At 51.6% G+C, this 19,687-nt stretch overlaps 1 long non-coding RNA gene across 1 annotated transcript; it reads left to right on the forward strand.

Moving 5' to 3' along the window:
* Nucleotides 1–248: 248 nt before the first annotated feature.
* Nucleotides 249–13,442, forward strand: LOC138850576 (uncharacterized). Its single transcript, XR_011390520.1, has 4 exons — nucleotides 249–386; nucleotides 6,161–6,205; nucleotides 7,277–8,701; nucleotides 11,369–13,442. It is a non-coding gene; the product is annotated as an uncharacterized lncRNA (long non-coding RNA).
* The last annotated feature ends 6,245 nt before the right edge of the window (nucleotides 13,443–19,687 follow it).

Raw genomic sequence — 19,687 nt, forward strand, 5'->3', positions numbered from 1 at the left:
AAGACCTTTCTCTCTGTCTCTCTCTCTCACTGTCCACTCTGCCTGTCAAAAAAAAAAAAAAAAAAATACACAGTGAAGATCCCCCGCAGACAGTGTTAACAGATCGCGTGATCGCTGGAGGGCTGTGTTGCTGCACCCGGTCTCCTTGACGGCGTTTGTTGTGCGATTGGAAGCAGAACCCTAGGGACCGGAGAAGCAGTGATGGAGGTTCTTTCTTGGCATGGAGCTAACTCGGTTCCAGGGTCTCATCTGGAGGCAGCAGGTTCTCCCTGGAGTTGGAGCTCTGCTGGGGAGCTGTCGAGGCTGCCTACCCGGAGCGCACCTGCTAGGGGCTGTTGGCCGCCCCAGTGCCTTTGATCACCTTCTCTCCACTGTGACACCTGCAAGTAGGCCATGCTCAAAGTGGAGGAGGGGGTCTGAGCTCTCTCCATCCGGGCCTTAAATGGAAGCAGCAGCAGCTGTTGTTGAAAACTGGGGGCAGGGGGTTCCCCCTCTCCTGGCTTGCTGACTTCATGGTTGCCCTGGAGGGGTAGGCAGAGAGGGCCCCTCAAGGTAGGCAGGACGCCCACGTGCTGAACATGGTACTGTGTTTTCTTTTCTTTTCTTTTCTTTTTTTTTTGACAGGCAGAGTGGACAGTGAGAGAGAGAGAGAGAGAGAGAAAGGTCTTCCTTTTGCCGTTGGTTCACCCTCCAATGGCCGCCGCGGCCAGCGCGCTGCGGCCAGCGCACAGCGCTGATCCGATGGCAGGAGCCAGGAGCCAGGTGCTTTTCCTGGTCTCCCATGGGGTGCAGGGCCCAAGCACCTGGGCCATCCTCCACTGCACTCCCTGGCCACAGCAGAGGGCTGGCCTGGAAGAGGGGCAACCGGGACAGAATCCGGTGCCCCGACCGGGACTAGAACCCGGTGTGCCGGCGCCGCTAGGCGGAGGATTAGCCTAGTGAGCCACAGCGCCGGCCGGTACTGTGTTTTCTTAACCAGTTGTGTGGGGGAAGTGTCAGAATTGAGACGTTTTGTGGGGTTAAAAATTAGCCTTTGCAAGGCTGACGCTGTGGCTAAGCGAGTAAAGCTGCCGCCTGCAGTAGCGGCATCCCATATGGGCACCAGTTCAAGTTTCAGTTTCTCCACTTTGGATCCAGCTCCCTGTTATGGCCTGGGAAAGCAATAGAAGAAGGTCCAAGTCCTTGGGCCCCTGAACCCGTGTGGGAGACCCGGAAGTAGCTGCTGGCTTCAAATCAGCACAGCTCTGGCCATTGTGGCCAACTGAGGAGTAAACCAAGGAGGGAAGACCTCTCTCTCTCTCTCTGCCTCTCCTTCTCTTTCTGTGTAACTCTGACTTTCAAATAAATAAGTAAATCTTAAAAAAAATTAGCCTTTGCAGCCGGCGCCGCAGCTCAACAGGCTAATCCTCCGCCTTGCAGCGCCGGCACACCAGGTTCTAGTCCCGGTCGGGGCGCCGGATTCTTTTCCGGTTGCCCCTCTTCCAGGCCAGCTCTCTGCTGTGGCCAGGGAGTGCAGTGGAGGATGGCCCAAGTCCTTGGGCCCTGCACCCACATGAGAGACCAGGAGAAGCACCTGGCTCCTGGCTTCGGATCAGCGCGGTGCGCTGGCCGCAGCGCGCCGGCCACGGCGGCCATTGGAGGGTGAACCAACGGCAATGGAAGACCTTTCTCTCTGTCTCTCTCTCTGTCCACTCTGTCAAAAAAAAATAGCCTTTGCATGGACAGCATTTTCTTTGCTATTTCGGAGAGTTTGCTCTGTTACTGGATGTTTTGGTCCTGTCAAAAAGCGTGAATGCCCGTGTCTTGGTGAGCCCTGTCCCTGCTGCCAGCATGCCCTGGCTGCTGATGTCAGATGCAGACAGCTGTTGTTTCTGTAGTGTTTCATCCAGATGTGATGCTCGATGTTTTCTGTGTCCAAGTTTGCCAGCCACTCCAGTATAAAAATAATTTTCAAAGGAATGTGATTTTATTTAAGATTTATTTATTTATTTGAAAGAGTTACATAGAGAGAAAAGGAGAGGCAGAGAGAGAGAGAGGTCTTGCATCCACTGGTTCACTCCCCAATTGACCAGCTGGAGCTTCGCCAATCCGAAGCAAGCCAGGAGCCAGGAGCCTCCTCTGGGTCTCCCACATGGGTGCAGCTTGGGCCATCTTCTACTGCTTTCCCAGGCCATTGCAGAGAGCTGGATCGGAAGTGGAGCAGCTGGTGCCCATATGAGATGCCAGCACTGCAGGCTTTACCTGCTAGGTCACAACGCTAGCCTCAGGCAGGAATGTGATTTTTTAAAAAATATTTATTTATTTATTTATTTTGAGAGGCAGAGTTAGAAAGAGAGAGAGGGAGACACACACGCACACACACACGGTGGGGGGGGGGCGGGGGGAGAAAGAGAGAGAGAGAGAGAGAATCTTTCATCCACTGGTTCACTCCCCAAATGGCCACAACATCCAGGGTGGGCCAGGTCAAAGCCAGGAGCTTCATCTGGGTGGCCCACATGGATGGAGGGGTCAAGCACTTGGACCACCTTCCATTCTGGAAGTGGAGCATCCAGGTCTCGCCTATATGGGATGCCAACCCGCAGGCTGTGGTTTTACCTGCTATGCCACAATGCCACAGCACTGGCCCCAAAAACAATTTAAAAGGATGATTGTCATACAAGGAAAACTTGTTTTTCCTCCCTTATTCTAACCCTCATGAGTAAATCAGATGCTGATTTTTTCTTTGGTGGGGAAGGACAAAGAAGTTACAACCTTCAGTTCTTTTTCACTGCCATCAAAATAGAAAGAATTAAACTGTAAAGTCAAGCTACCAGATTACTTGGGCTAGGTTTTCATAAGAAGGAATTTAGTGACATCACTTGGTTCTACCAGCTGGTGAGTAGGGCTTGTCTAGTGTTGGAAACACCCCTGCTTTCTGATGTTGCCTTAATGACCTGTGACTGCAGCAATTAAAAATCACTCCACACACAGCTTGAACTAACACTTTGTGTGATGCAGTCCTAAACTAGGAAACCTTTTTCCTAGCAACCGGTTAGACCCTTTGGTCTGGGAGTATAAAGCCACCCACAGGAATGAATTAGCAATATACCTACTAGTATGTTCTTGGCTTTTTTTTTTAAGTAATTTTAAGTGGATTAGTCTTTTTAAAATTATTTATTTATTTATTTGAAAGGCAGAGTGACATGCAGAGAGAGAGAAGGGGGGGAGTGAGGGAGTGAGGGAGGGAAGAAGAGAGAGAGAGAGAGAGAGATCTTCCATCCTCTAATTCACTCTGCAAATGGTTACCATGGCCAGGGCTGGTCCAGGCTGAATCCCGGAGCCAGGAACTCCATTCTGGTCTCCCCCGTGGGTGTCACAGGTCCAAGCACTTGGGTCATCTTCTGTTGCCTTCCCATTACCAGGGAGCTGGATTGGAAGCTGAGCAACTGGGACTCGAACTGGGAGCTCCAGTGGGGGATTCCAGAGTCCCAGGCAGCCTCTTAATCCTCTATGCCCCAACTCTGGCCCCCCAACTAGTAAGTCCTTAGAGGAAAAGGGTGAGCTTTGGTAGAAAGATACGACCTTGAATTCTTTTAGAAAACCAGCCTGATTTGGTCCTGTTTTGAGAGTAGGAAGTTTTAAGTTCCTGAAGGCTGTCCCAAGAGTTGGGGGCAACCATGGAAACTTGCAGACAGCACTGCCGCTACCCATTTTGGGGTACCACTAAGAGTACTCGCCAGGCAACCACTGCTGTGGAAGTGAAATGATTAAAATGGTGACTTTGGAACTGAAGGCAAGGTGCTAAGTGCTTCTAGAATAGGAAGTATTTAGCAGTTTCACTCTTTTTTCCCTAGTAACAATTTGGCCATCTTGTGTGTACATTAGCTATCTGGCGTCACCTGGGCATCTTTTTATTAGGCTTAACTAGCTGGAGGCTGACTACGTTTTATGTCAAGGAGGAAAGGGAAAGAAATGGGGCGTGAGCTTCTGTGCATTGGGTTTTATTATTATTATTTAAAGATTTATTTTATACATTTGAAAGAGTTCCAGAGAGAGGTAGAGACAGAGAGGTTTTCCATCGCTGGTTCACTCCCCAGATGGCCACAATGGCTGGAGCTGCACCAATCCGAAGCCAGGAGCCAGGAGCTTCTTCCAGGCCTCCCACACGGGTGCAGGGGCCCAAGGACCTGGGCCATTCTCCATCCCTACCCCAGGCCACAGCAGAGAGCCAGATTGGAAGAGGAGCAGCCAGGACTAGAACCGGCACCCACATGGGATGCAGGCGCCTCAGGCCAGGGCTTTAACCCACTGGGCCACAGCGCTGGCCCCGCGTTCAGTTTTAGAACAATTTTCTCGACAGTTCTTTCTAAGGAGAATTTCTAGAAAGAAAAACGTGTTAAGTTCCTAAAAGTGCCTCGTATGGTCACTGCCTGGATTGAGCACAAGGCTTTTCCATTATGTATTGCACACAGGCAGTAAGTTTTCTGATACTCTTCTTTGTCTCTGAGAATTGAGTCTGCTTGGGAATATTAATGTTCTTGCCACAGGTAGTGATAAATGCTGTGCAAAAACTTAAAACAGGCTGGCATTGTGCAGTAGGTTAAAGCCGCTGCCTGCAATGCCAGCATCCCATTTGCACACCAGTTCAAGTCCCAGCTGCTCCATGTCCAGCCCAGCTCCTGCTAACGTGCCTGGGAAAGCAGCAGCAGTTGACCCAGGTAATTGGGCCCCTGCATCCACATGGAGACTCCATTGGAGTTCCAGGCTCCTGGCTTTGGGCTAGCCCAGCACTGGCTGTTGCAGCCATTTGGGGAGTGAGCCAACTGATAGAATACCTTTATTTTTATATATTTGCAATTATTTTAAAAAATCTTCAAAGTGAATTTTCATGGTGAAGTCCTTTATAGTTCCTGAGGTGTTGCTTTGAGCTGGGGTGTGAATGGTAATACAGAGTGGCCTCTGTGAAGAACGGGGGGAACAGGCTCTGTGCAGGCCCTAAGCAGAGTCCTGCTAAGCACACGTGAGAACAGACGTAGCCGAGAGCACAGGGCTGGGTCGAGGCCGCATCACAGGGGTTTCCTGGTCCAAGGTGAGGAGCTGTGGCAGGCAGTCAGCAGACACTGAACTGGGAAGTCCTCATCTGGTTGACCCGCTGGGGGAGCCAGAATGGGAGACCACTGGGGACTTGTTCAGATAATTACCTGGCCCAGACTCATTCACTGACAAATCATTCTTTCCTGTAATGTCTTCTGGCTCTGTCCTTGGATTTTCTATCCACTTTCATGGATCATTTTTCTGTTCTTGAATAAATGCCATACTACTCTAGTTATTAGAGCTCTACAATGCATTTTTGTATCTGCTAGGGTTGTTCCCAATTATTTATCCTTTTAAAATACTTCTAATGCATTTATTCTTTTATTTTATATGTATTTTACCACATTTGAAAAATAAGTTACATTGACCTTCTCATAGAAATTACATTAAATTATTGGATTTACTGGGGTGATAATGGCACCTTTGACAATGTTGTGTTTTACTGCCAAAAAACGTTCACTTGCTCACTTCTTTTCTGAATTTCTAAAATTTTACCTTTCCAATTCCCTGTTCCTCAGAAAAGTTATATTATGAAAACTAAATACAGAATCCTACATTTATTATTATTCTAGTTATTAAAGTGAAAAGAATTATTTCAATGTTATATTGTAAATCTAGAATTAGTTATGTAAAGAGTCTTATATTTGTATTTATTTGATAACAGGGCACCTAATGATCTAGTTTGAGAGAGAGGTCTTCCATCCACTGGTTTACTCTCCAGTTGGCCACAACGGCCAGAGCTGCGCTGATCTGAAGCCAGGAGCCAGGAGCTTCTTCCTGGTTTCCCATGCAGGTGCAGGAGCCCAAGGACTTGGGCCATCTTGTACTACTTTCCCAGGCCATTGCAGAGAGCTTGATCAGAAGTGGAGCAGCTGGGACTTGAACCGGCGCCCTATGGAATGCCAGCACTGCAGACGACGGCCTAACCCGCTACGCCACAGCGCCAGTCCCAGTGATCTAGTTGTAATAACCTCTGTTGTAATGATGATTTTGCCATCTTTCTCTTCCGTTTCTGTGTCTGGTTAGTTAATGATAAATATGGTTCTGACTTTTATCACAGAATGCGGTTTTCTTCTCTCCCTCCCAGGTCCTGGGCTTGTCTTCAGCTTGAGTCCAGCTCTGACCATGATTGGCAAGTATCCCTACAGGAGGCGACCATTAGCCGGGGGACTGGCCGTGGCAGACAGCCCTGTGCTCCTAGCTGCACTATTCTTCCTCCCCCCCCCCCCCAACCAGGCTCTCTTTGATATATTTGACTATAGAGGAAGCTTCCTGATTACTGGGGGTTCCCTACTAAATTGCTGTGTAGCTGGAGCCCTGATGCAACCAAAGGGACCCAACCCACCAAGGCAGGGGAAGCTAGGTGTAAAGAATGCCTTCAGGCAGCTGGAGAGTCTGGTGCAGAAAAAGGCCCAGGTGACGCAAAGGCAGAACTTAACGGGCCTGGGAAAACAGCAGAGGACAGACCAGGTCCTTGGGTCTCTGCACCCAACTGGGAGACCTGAAAGAGGCTCCAGGCTCCTGGCTTCAGCCTGGCCCCACCCTAGCCATTACAGCCATTTGGGGAGTGAACCGATGACCAAAGATCTCTATCTGTCTCTCTCTCTCTTTCTCACTTTTTGTAACTCTGATTTTCAAGTAAGTAAATAAAATGTTATAAAAGAAATAATTATTTTTTTCCACTTTGGATTGAGACAACTGATTCTAGGTGATCTCTAGGTCTTTCCCAATTCACGTTTTCCAAGATTAGATTACTTTCAAGTCACTGAAAACAGAATATGCAAGGTCATCAAAAATCAGTGAGACATTATGAACAGAAGAGCAGATAATTTTTAAATTTTCATTGTATGTAAAAGGCACAGAGTTCAATCCCAAAGGACCACAATGGCTAGGGCTGGGCCAGGCTGAAGCCAGGAGCCCAGAACTCTATCTGGGCCTCCCATGTGGGTGGCAGGGACTTCAGTATCTGCTGCTGGAATGGAAACATGGTAGGCAGGACACAAAGAGATGCTCCTATTTGGGATGTGGGTGTCCCTGGTGGCAAGCCCTGTGGCAAGCACTTGCCCTGATCAGGTAAAGGTTAGTTGTGGTCTCTTTGCAGACCGGATTGAGCTCTTCCTGAGTGGATCCTGAAGCTTTCTTTGGGAAAAGGTACCCTTGTTTATTTTTACCTGCGTAACTTTTTTTTTTTTAACAACTGCAGGTCGTCTCAATGACATCTATGGAGATTACAGATACATGTACTGTGCCTGTGGTATGATCCTGGTTATCGTTGGCATCTATTTCTTTATTGGCACAGGCGTCCATTATCGACTTGTAGCAAGAGAACAGCAAGCAGAGGAGCAGCAAGAGGAAGGTAGTGAGGAGGGGCAGTGTGGCTGCTGATGAGAAGCCCAAGGGGGGCCTCGACACGGAGCATGCAGACCAGGGAGGCCCAAAGGGAAGCCTCCATCGGAATCCGTGGCTAGACAGAAGAGTGCTCACCAAAGACGCCTGGAAGGTTCTGCGGAGCCCTGTTCCAGTGGTGCCTCATGTGGACAGTGGACGCTGGCATGGAAATCCTGTCAAGTGGTTATTGATGGAATTCCTATTTCATTCCCTTGCAGCAACCAAAAATAAATGGATCATCTCCATTGGGGACAGAGGTGTTACAAAAGATGAAGGATGGAACTAGCATCTATTTGAAGTCTTATTTGTTAAAGTCTGCTCCCTTTCTTAAAAGTCAAGTTTGGAGCAGGCATTATGGGACACCGTGTTAAAATTCTGCTTGGGATACTTTCATCACAGCAGAGTGCTGGTCCAAGTCCCAACTATTCCACTTCCAATCCTGTTTCCCGCTAATGTGCCCAAGTACTTGGGTCCCTCCCACCCACATGGGAGACCTGGCTGGAGTTCTGGGCTTCTGGCTTCAGGCTGGCCCAGCCCCAGCTGTTGCAGGCATTTGGGGAGTGAACAGATAGATGATTCTGTGTGTATTTTTCACAGCAAAAATAGTCCTCACTCTGCAGTCAACCCCTTTCCTCACCCACAACCTCTGGCATCCACTGATCTGATTTTTTAAACACTTATTTATTTGAAAGGCAGAGTTACAGAGAGGGAGAGACAGAGAGCTTTCATCTGCTGGTTCACTCCCCAAATGGCCACAACAGCTGGGGCTGGGCCAGGTTCCAGGAGCTCCACCCAGGTCTCCCACGTGGGCGGCCAGGGTCCAAGCACTTGGGTCATCTCCTGCTGCTTTCCCAGGTGTATTAGCAGGAAGCAGGATCAGAACTGGAGCATCTGGAATTCACACTAGTGCTCAGATGGGATGCTGGCATGGCAGCCTTATCTACTGTGCCACAGTGCTGGCCCCTGCCAATCTCATTTCTACCTCCGTAGTTTTACCTTTCCCGAAAGGGAATAAATGGGACCACAGTTTGTGGCTTTGGTGTAATAGGAAATATAAATTTGTCTTTGTCGCAGGTTCCTGGCACACAGCTCCTATAGCCCCAAGAATCCCCGGAGGGCTGAGGCCTTTTTGCATGTTCATGAGAAGACTTGTGGCTGGGGGTCTCTAGAGAGCTTCAGGATGGGACCCGATCTCCAGGAAGACCAAGGAGCAATCGTGGGGAAGGAAAAGGGACTGGCAGTTGAGTTCAACCACCAATGGCCAATTATTTATTTTGAGCCGTGTTTGTTTATTTTACTTGAAAGCCAGAGAGGGGGGAGAGGGAAAGAGTGAGAGATATCTTCGTTCTACTGCTTCACTCTTCAAATGCTGGCAGAAGCCAGGAGGCCTGAACTCCCTCTGAGTCCCTCATGTGGGTGGCAGGGGCCCAAGTACTTGGGCCATCCCCTGCTGCTCTCCAGGATGCATTAGCAGGAAGCTGGGTTGGCAGTGAAGCAGCCAGGGCTGGGACCAGCCATCTGATATGGGATGTGAGTGCGCCAAGCAGTGGCTTAACCCACAGTACCACACGCTCACCCCTGCAAAATGACTTTAGTCCATCTCGCCTATATGTTGAAAGCTTCATAAAAACCCCTGAACAAGAGAGCATCCGAGTGGGGAGCACGTGGCAGTGCCGGGAGGGGCCTGGAGAGTGGGGAAGCTCCGTGCCCTCCCCCACACCGTGCCTTGTGCATCGCTTCCACCTGGCTCCCGAGCTGCGTCCTTTCTGATAAACCAAATGTGCTTCCCTGAGTCCTGTGAACTATTTAGCAAATTACAAAGCTTGAGCAAAGGGTCCTGGAAACCCCAATTTATAGCCGATCGGTCAGAAGTTCAGGTGGCAACTTAGGACTTGCAGATGGCATGTGATGTGAGGGCAGTTTCGGGGGACCGAGCCTTTAAACCCAGGGGCCTGACCATGTGTCCGGTAGTAAGTGGCAGAACTGAACTGAACTGTTGGTGCCCTGTATTGATCGGAGAGCCGCTGGTTGGTGTGGGAAACCCCACACACCTGGAGTCAGAAGGGCTGTTGATAGACACAGCTCAGGGTTGCCTTCCGTGTGCCTGGCTCCTTGGCACACAATGTTTTAGGATCCATCTGTGTTGCATTTATCCGCACGGCATCGCTTTTAATTGCTGAGAGGTATTCCTCCGTGTGGAAGTCGCACAGTTTGGACATCCAGTCGTCGGTTGATGGACATTTGGGTGATTTCAACTTTTAGGCTTTTCTTAATTTTTTTTAAATTTAAAAATTTTTTTAAAAATACTTGTTTTAATTATTTGAAAGGCAGAGTTGCAGAGAAAGAAGGAGAGACCGAGAGAGAGAGAGATCTTCCATCCACTGGTTCACTCCCCAAATAGCTACAACGGCCAGGGCTGGGCCAGGGAGAGGCCAGGAGCCAGGAGCTTCCTCCAGGTCTCCCACATGGGTGCAGGGGCCCCAACACTTGGACTGTCCTCTGCTGCTTTCCCAGGCCGTTAGCAGGGAGCTGGATCATAAGTGAAGCAGCCTGGACTCGAACTGGAGCCCATATGAGATGCTGGCATTGCGCCCGCAGCTTAACCAGTTATGCCACAACAACATCCTCCCACCTTGCTTTTTCTTTTTGACAGGCAGAGTTAGACAGACAAAGAGAGAGACAGAGAGAAAGGTCTTCCTTTTTCCATTGGTTCACCCCCCAAGTGGCCGCTACAGCCGGTGCGCTGCGCTGATCAGAAGCCAGGAGCCAAGTGCTTCCTCCTGGTCTCCCATGCAGGTGCAGGGGCCCAAGCACTTGGGCCATCCTCCACTGCCTTCCTGGGCCACAGCAGAGAGCTGGACTGGAAGAGGAGCAACTGGGACAGGAGGGAGGGGCCTGGCCAGCACTGCAGCTCACTTGGTTAATCCTCCACTTGGGGCGCTGGCATCCCATATGGGCGCTGATTCTAGTCCCGATTGCTCCTCTTCCAGTCCAGATCTCTGCTGTGGCCTGGGAGTGCAGTGGAGGATGGCCCGAGTGCTTGGGCCCCTGCACACACATGGGAGACCAGGAAGAAGCACCTGGCTCCTGGCTTCGGATCGGTGCAGCACTGGCCATTGAGGCTATTTGGAGAGTGAACCAACGGATGGAAGATCTTTCTGTCTCTCTCTCTTTCACTGTCTGTAACTCTACCTGTCAAATAAATTTAAAAAATAAATAAAATAAAAAAGAAGAAAAAAAGCAGAACACCAACTAGTTAGATCAGTGCATGTCATCTACTCTCAGGGAAAAGTGGAAAGAAATACACACCACACTGATTTGCAAGCATACCTGTGTTGAGATGACAACATTTTCCCCTACATTCCAGCTTTCCTAACATGACTGTGATGGTTATGTTGCCACTAATAATGGGAGAAGGGCATAGGTTTGCAACAGAAGAGCTCTAGGCCAGCGCCACGGCTCACCAGGCTAATCCTCCACCTTGCGGTGCCGGCACACCAGGTTCTAGTCCCAGTCGGGGCGCCGGATTCTGTCCCGGTTGCCCCTCTTCCAGGCCAGCTCTCTGCTGTGGCCCGGGAAGGCAGTGGAGGATGGCCCAAGTGCTTGGGCCCTGCACCCCATGGGAGACCAGGAGAAGTACCTGGCTCCTGCCTTCGGATCAGCGCGGTGCACGGCTGTGGTGTGCCGGCCGCAGCGGCGGCCATTGGAGGGTGAACCAATGGCAAATGAAGACCTTTCTCTCTGTTTCTCTCTCTCTCTCTCACTGTACACTCTGCCTGTCCAAAAAACAAAAAACAAAAAACAAAAACAAAAAACAAAAAACAAGAGCTCTGACAAGAGACACTGGTATCCTAAGAAAATGAAGCTAATGATTATTAAGGCAGGTTTTCTTTTCTGTTTCTCCAAGAGCTGCCCTCTGGTGGAAGACAGGAGAATGACATGGAACGCAGATGCACAGCAGGCTCAGATCGTGATCCCACAGAGCTGCTGAATGTGGAGCACACAGGCCCCTGACCAGCCGCCAGCGTCTCTGGCAGCGCACTTGGAGACAGCATTCCTGACATCTACCGGCAGCAGGTGAATGTGTCACTCCGGAAGCCAAGCTCCCGGCCTTCGCCCGCTCACCCACCTCGCAGGGCTTCCGTTGGTCTGCACCAGATCAGCACCGGAGAAACATGGAGTGGTGTCTCGAAAGGCCAGGGCGATAGTGGCCCAGGAGGAAGCCTGCTTTCCCACAAATCCATCAACAGTGCTACTGACAGCGTGGGCCAGTACTCAGCAAGGTTCTAGGCATCAACAATTCGTAACACTGCTGCCTGTTCCATTGATCTGATCTTCCAGAAGAGGAAGACAACGAACAAGAACTTAAAAGAAAACAAAAGTGTTCTGAATGCAGCAACAGACAGGATTTGCCTTCATGCATGCACTCAAACCTATTTTCTAGAGCATTTTCTAGATGCCTGTCTCCGCAGGAGAGGGTCAGGGAGCAGAGAAGAAAATGAAGTTCCCAGCGGCTGCAGCTCCGGGGCGCTGTGTGGTAAACTCTGATGGGGCAACCCTGACTCGGGAGGACCGGAAGTATCTCACTGAGCACGCAGTTGACTTTGCTGTCTCACTGATGAGATAAGCATAAAAATGTATTTATTTACTTAGTTGAAAGGCAGAGGTAGCAAAAGTTCACATGAGAGAGATATCTTCCATCCGTTGGTTCACTGGCCACAACAGCTGCGGCTGGTCCAGACTCAATCCAGGAGCCTGGAGCTCCATCCAGTCTCCCATGTGGGTGGTAGCAGCCCAAACATTTGGGCCATCCTCTGCTGCCTTCCCGGGCACATTAGCAGGGAGCTGGATTGGAGGCAGAACAGCTGGGATTCCAGCCAACTCTCCTTTTGGAGTGCCAGCTTTGCCAACTGCAGCTCTACAACTATTTTTTTTAATTTATTTACTTATTTGAGAGGCAGAGGCAGAGACAGAGGTCCTCCATCCACTGGTTCACTCCCTAGATGGCTGCAACAACTGGAACTGCACCAATCCAAAGCCAGGAGCTTCTTCCGGGTCTCCCTTGCAAGTGCAGGGGCCCAAGGACTTGGACCATCTTCCACTGCCTTCCCTAGGCCTTAGCAGAGAGCTGGATCAGAATTGGAGCAGCTGGAACTCAAACCAGCGCCTATATGGGGATGCCGGCACTGCAGGCAGCAGCTTTTCCCACTGCGCCACAGCGCCGGCCCCAACAACCATTATTTGAAAGTAGTTCTAATGACATTGTAATCTACTAGCACCCTGCAGCGTGGTGAGATAAGTGCCCTTACATTTCCCCATTAACCTGAAGAACAATGAGGAATGAGCAGCTGGTGGTATTTACTCAGCTCTTCAGGGCTCTTACAAAGCCCTTTTACTGTCATTTATCATCTAATCCACACACACCTGAGGAGCTGAGCATCCTAAATGATAATTACCTCTCCAAATGCAACGTGGCATCCCGGGTTGGATCCTGGAACTGAAAAAGATATCGGTGGAAAAGCTGATCTGTACTCTATCTCATGGAATCGCCCGATGTTAACTTCCTGATGTTGACAAAGGTAGCTCCGCTGTGTGAGGTTAACATCAGAGCAAGCTGGTGAAGGTTATGCAGGAACTCTGCTATCTGTAAATTCCAAAAGGGAACAAACAAAACAAGGAAACCCTGGGTGGGCATTCGGGACAGCAGTGAAGACGCCACTCAGGCACCCACATCCCACATCAGAGGGCGTGGGTTCTAGTCCCAGCTCTACCCCGTCTCCAGCAGCTGCTGGTGTGCACCCTGGGAGGCAGCAGGTGGTGGCTGAGGTACTTGGGTCCCGGCCACCCACCTGGGAGACCTGACGGAGTTCCAGTCTCTCAGCGCTGGCCTGGCCCAGCCCCAGCTTTGCAGGCATCTGGAGAGTGGGCCAGGGGTGGGGTCATTCTCTCTCCATTTGAAATAGATGGAAGTGTGAACACTGGTTCCTTAGCTGGGCCTCTCTGTCTGCGAGAAGAGCACAAGCCCGAGAGTCAGTTCAGCAGCTGGGGCTGAGGGCAGCGCCCGATGGAGGCTCTGGGGACAAAGTGGCTGGGTCCCTGGCCTGAAGGGGAACAGGCCAAGCGAATCACCGGCTCCTGCAGCATAGAGTGACCTTCCTCCAGGGCCCCAACACACTACAATCTGACTTACAGCCTCTCTCCTCTGGGTCTGGGACTCACTGTGCTGTTTCCACTTGTAGACTTCCTCTCCGCATACGCTTTGCTATTTCGAGAATTAAAAAAGCTTGACTCTGCTGAGCGCACGCCCACGAGGGCCCCGGAGGAAGCGGCCGGCAGCCACGGGGAGGCCAGGAGGAGTGGGCAGGGCTGCAGCCCAGGTCCATCCACACCTGTAGAATTCAGAGAAGCCTCGCCCTGGGGGTGCCCTCCCACCCCCACATTTTCACTTTGGTATGCTTGCTCACCTCTGCCCGCCTCTTCTATGCCCGGGACCTTAATTCCTGCAGACTGGGGCTCAAGGGCACACAGACAACCACAGCAACTCGGTGAAGGAGGTCTCCTTTTAGTCCCGTCCTTACAGTGCAGGATCTGAGGCTTAGGGGCCTTCAGAGCTGGACTTGAACTTCGAGACTCCTTCTCTTAATAACCACGGTGCCCCCTCGCCACAGGTAGACAGAAGAGTCCCTGAGGGGGGCGGGCAAAGCCGTGGGGAGCTCTCAGCCAGGTTTGTGCAGAGATGCAGAATGCTCAGGGAGGGCATGCAGTGAGTGACGACAGAAACGAGGCCTTACGTCATTGCGGCGACACGGGGCGCAGTCTGGTTACTGACCGTGCATCCGTGTGCGCTTGCAATTGCTGCAGCTGGGAGGAGACGCTGGGGGTTGGGTGGGAGCGCAAGAGCAATCAACACCGCAGCCGCGAGGGAGCAACCAGGCCCCTCTCTCTCCTGCCCGGCAGGGGACGCTGTGCTCGCCGGCACAGGGCTGCAACTGCCCTTGGCCCTGGACTTGAAGGAGGAGCTGCAGTGGAAGCTGAGGGACTGTGGGAGTGGCCTCTCCCCAGCAGTCAAGTGACAACGTGGCCACAGCACCCCGTTTGGCAACATCCCACAAAACTACACCTTGAAGATGGAGACTAATGATCACTGTGTGTCTTTTTTTTTTTTTTTCTTTTTAAGATCTATTTGAAAGGTAGAGAGACAGAGATCTTTATCCACTGGTTCACTCCACAATGACTGAAGCCAGAAGCCAGGAGCTTCGTCCAGGTCTCCCACATGAATGACCGGGCCCAGATACTTGGGCCATCTTCAGCCGCTTTTCCCAAGCCATTCGTAGGGAGCCGGATCAGAAGTGAAGCCGCCAGGACATATGGCACCCACCTGGGTACCTGCATTGCAGGCAGCGGCTTTACCCGCTGCACCACAATGCTGGCCCCAGTGCAAATGATCTCTTATCCCTTAAAAAACACAACCATCCAGGAACTCAGCTAAGTAAGAACAGAAAGCTGTGGGCTGCTAAGTGCAGAGTACAGGCCCAAACAAGCCAAAAAGAGAAGGCTTTGTTCGCTTACCCCTCTGAGATGAGCAAGAGGCTAACACCAGAGAGGCCGCCCTCTCCTAGTCCCATCTCCCCGGGAATGGGGCACCATCAAGGGCCAGGGGTCTGTGTGTTGGGGGTCATCCCAAGACTCTGGAAGTTTTATGGACTCTGTGGGGGAGGGCCGGGCATGACGTCCTGGGTTCTAAGAGGGGTGAGAGGACGGGGACAGGGGTCTTGCAGGTTTTCTGCCCCCCCCCCCTTTAAGGAGGCCAGGGCAGGGCCCCTGCGGAGAGAATCGCCCAAAGCTGCAGGTGAGGGGAGCAGGAATGAGCGTGCAGCCGGCAGCAAACATCAGTGTTGCTGGACGTGGAGCTCAGCCCAGCATCCTGTTTCTCGTTGACACTGGATCGGCAGTTTCTCGAATGTTCCTCTGTGCCCCATCTGAAGTTATTGCCAAGAAAACAGAATTTGCCTGCAGCGAGTGTGGTGAGCGAGAGCCTAAGCAATGAGGGAACTGGAAAATGCTTTCCCCCCTGGACCAGAGGCTCCTGGAGGCAGCGACTTGGAGTCTCTGCTGGCCTGGCTCCGGTTTGTAGTCAGCGTGGTAACAGCACTCAGACATTTGTGGAATGTATAGGAGAATGAACGAACACAGACTCAGGAGATGGGTCAGAGCAGTGGGCCCACCTGGCTGCTCTGACCACAATGTCAGGCGTAGACAGCCCAGGCTGGGGTGCCTGAAATGCTTGAAGCATTAAGCAAGTCCTCTGGCTGTCCCCGCAGTCTGCGTCCCCAGCACAGCCTGCCAGCCTAAGGGACAGTGCGCCCAGCAGGCAGGCAGGGATGTCCCAGTGCAGGTGACAGCCGGCCTCCTGCAGGTTCACTCCTCGGTGGCCTGACATACAGCTTCAGGTGTGTGACGGCCGGAGCCACAGGGAGGCCACCCGGCTGGTTCCCTCTACATTGGCCTCCTGACCCAAGAGTTCATTTCACGGTGCACTCGTCACTGAAGCATCTCTCCAAACACTGCTGGCTTGGGTTGGCACTGGTTCCACCATGGGGTGTGACCCAGACAGCCTGGCTCTCCCAGGCGGCCTCCCGGCCCCACACACCCCTTCCGGGTCAGGCCAGCCTCAAGGCCCTGCCGCAGGGAGCTTAGCCCAGGACTCAGCCAGGATCCCGCCTAGGCATTCTCTGAGTCTCCTCCCACACCCGGCGTGGAGTAACTCACTCCTATTCCCAAGATAGCAACTAAAGTGGGAGCTGGGGTCAGAAAGCCCCAGCATGGGGCTGGCAGTGGCTTAAACCGCAATCTGCGACACCGACGTCTAATGTGAGCCCTGGTTCAAGTCCCGACTGCTCCATTTCCTATCCAGCTTCCTGCGATGTGCCTGGGAAAGCAGCAGCGGATGGCCCAAATGCTTGGGCCCCTGACACCCACATGGGAGACCCAGATGGAGCTCCTGGCTTCTGGCTTTGACCTGGCCCAGCCTTGGCTATTGCAGCCATTTGGGGAGTAATTGCACTCCTCCCGTGTTGTGAGGGTCACAGCCAGCGCTCCTACCACAAGACACAGGATGACAAGGGAACAGCACAGCCAATCTATTTCAACATAGCTTTATAAGACCTGGGAGCCTTCAGATTGAAAACTCAAGAGACCCAGGCTTAAGCTGCCACCTGCAACACCGGCATCCCATTTGGGTGCCAGTTCTTGCTCCGCTGCTCCATTTCCCATCCAGCTCCTGATAATGGCCTGGGAAAGCAGTGGAAGATGACCCAAGAGCTTGGGCCCCTGCACTCACAAGGGAGACCCCAATGGAGTTATAGGAACCTGGGTCAGTCTCAGCTGTTGTGGCATCTGGGGAGTGAAGCAGCGAATGGAATCTTTCTGTCTCTCTGTAACTCTGTCTTTCGAATAAATAATAAATATTTTTATAAAGAAGAAGAAAAAAAACCAAAAAACAAACAAACAAACAAACAAAAAACACCTGGAGAGACCAGACAGTGGGGACGCTGAGGATGGTCCCTTGTGTCTTCCCTCCATTCCCTCCTTTCGGTACCATGTGGCAGTGTGTGGCGCCCTCGTGTGGGCAAAGCTGGCTCTGCAGCCTCACCCCAGATTCCAGCTCCCTGCCTTCCCCTCCTCCCAGAGCTGCCCCCACCCTGCCAGGGTTTCACTCCCATTGCTTCCAACTGGCCTCCCTCCAACTTACACTCCCTTTCTTCTTTCATCTCTAATTTTTTTCAGTTTTATTTTTTTCCCAAAGAAACCTTTTATTTAAAGAATATAAACTTCATGCATTTCATAAGCACAACTTTAGGAATATAGTGATTCTTCCCACCACACCCGCCCTCCCACCCACACGCCCACCTCTCTTCCTCCTCCCTCTCCAATTCCCAGTCCCATTCTCCACTAAGATCCATTTTCAATTAACTTTATACACAGAAGACCAACTCCATCAAGCAAAGAGTTCAACAATTTGCAGGAGAAAACAAAACAAAACTGTTCCTCAACAGTCCGGAAAAAGGGCAGGTCAAAGTCATGCATCTCAAGTTAATTTCACTCTTTTTTTTAACTTAATTAACTTTAAATAAGCAAGCACCTAAGAATGATACATCTTTAGTGAGCACTTAGACATAACTATAACTTATGAGACATAAGAATATCCTCCACTTAACACATTAAAGTTTTACTTATTTCTTAAAAGATTTATTTTAAAAGATTTATTTATTTATTGAAAGGGTTGCAGAGAGAGAGAGACTGCTTTTTTCCATCCACTGGTTTACTCCTCAGAAGGCCACAACCACCAGGGCTGGGGTGGGTGGAAGCCAGGAGCCAGGAGCTTCTTCTGAGTCTTCCACGTGGGTGTAGGGGCCCAAGCACTGGGACCATCTTCTGCTGCTTTCTCAAGCACATTAGCAGGGAGCTGGATCAGAAGTGGAGCAGCTGGGGCTTGAACCGGCAAGCCATATAGAATGGTAGCATTACAGATGGCAGCTTTACCTGCTATACCACAAGGCCGGCTTCTTTACTTATTTGTTTGAAGGGGGTGGAGGGTAGAGAGAGAATGAGAATATCTTCTACCCACTAGTTCACTCCTTAAATGCCCCAACAGCCAGGGCTAGGTCAGGCCACAGCCAGGAGCCAGGAACTCCATCTGGGTTTCCTACAGGGGCAGGAACCCAAGTCCTTGAGCTCTCCCAATAAGGGACATGGGTGTCTCGAGGAGTGGCTTGGTCTGTGCATCACGGTGCCTGCCTCCCGTCTCTGAATTTTCTCAGTTAGAGTTTAAAATTCAGTATTCCATGCGTATCAAAGACGGCATTAGTTATCCAGCCCTGTTTATCAGGTGACTCCCAGGATGCAGCCACTTGGAGCAGCAGAGCTGTCCGCTCACACGGTCCCAGGCTCGGGAGCGCGTGGCTGTGGTGCGGGGCTCTCGGGCCTGTGGTCGTGTGAAGGTTGAGAACCAGGCCATCCCTGGGCTGGTGGAGGGAGCCCTTTGCTTCTCGCCCCCGGCCTCCCGGTGAGGCTGCTGGGGCGCAACGGCTGGCTTCCCCCAGAGCAAATGATCGAGAGAAAGGGAATTAGAGATGCCGGCACAGAAGCTGCAGAGACTTCTAAAATCTAATCTGGGGGGTGGGGGTTGGCACAGTGGGTATGACGTGGCTTGCAGCTTGGGACGCCGGCATCCCACATTGGAGTGTCCGAGTTTGAGCCTGGGCTCCATTCCTGGTTCCAGCTTCCCACTAATGTGCAGTGGGCAATGATGTCCTAAGTACTTGGGTCCCTGTCACCTACTTGGGAGACCAAGATGGAGCTCCTGGCTCTGGGCTTCGGCCTGGCCAATCAGTGGGCATTTGAGGCATGAACCGGAGGCTGGCAGATCTCTGTCTGCCTGTGTCTCTGCTTTTCAAATAAGGGCAATTTTTAACCAGTTCATCTTGGAGGCGACACCATCACTTCTGTACCCTACTGAGCACAGAGCCAACCCAGGGAGGCTGGGAGGAGGAGGGTGCATTCTGGAGCCGGGGATCCCTGGCATACTCTTTAGGGGTGCGCCACCACAGAACGTATGCTGTAACCCTTAGTTGTAAATGGCGATGTGTTCAGCACTGAGACCCATCCCTCCCACAGCCTGGGAGCGGCCATGGGAACTTGAATTTGCGACGCCTGCCTCCTCCCCTTCCTCCTGGCTCCCGTGCCAGATGTAATCGCCACCTTGAATTGTGCGCTTCCCATTCCCCTGCTTTGTTAAAACTTCTGCCACACAGGTACACCTGCTTATGTCACTGTGTACTTTTGCTTTTTTCATTTGGATAGAATCCTTGGCCCCACACCGTGGGGGAGGTGCCCCTTCCCCACAGGACCCCTCCTCCCGGCTCCAACCTTCTGTACAGTGCTCCCCTCTGAGTGGGCTGCTGCCCCCTGCCACTGTTATGTCTGGGCCACCTCAGAGGCCTGCGTTTAGCCTGTAGCGGGAACCTCGGACTGAGACGTGGGACACCAAGGCTCCTAACAGGAAAATAGCTTTTGTTCTTGTCGGCAGTCCCAGAGGTTTGAATCCAGACTCTGCGCCCCGAAGAAAACAGGGCGCTGTCTTATCCACCCTGGCACAGACAACTGTGAGTTTCCTTTGACTAATTTGGTGACATATGTTTGTCTGGATAGTTAAAAGCTCCAGCAC

The sequence above is a fragment of the Oryctolagus cuniculus genome, chromosome 7 (genome assembly GCF_964237555.1).
Source record: "Oryctolagus cuniculus chromosome 7, mOryCun1.1, whole genome shotgun sequence".
Classification (NCBI taxonomy): Eukaryota; Metazoa; Chordata; class Mammalia; order Lagomorpha; family Leporidae; genus Oryctolagus; species Oryctolagus cuniculus.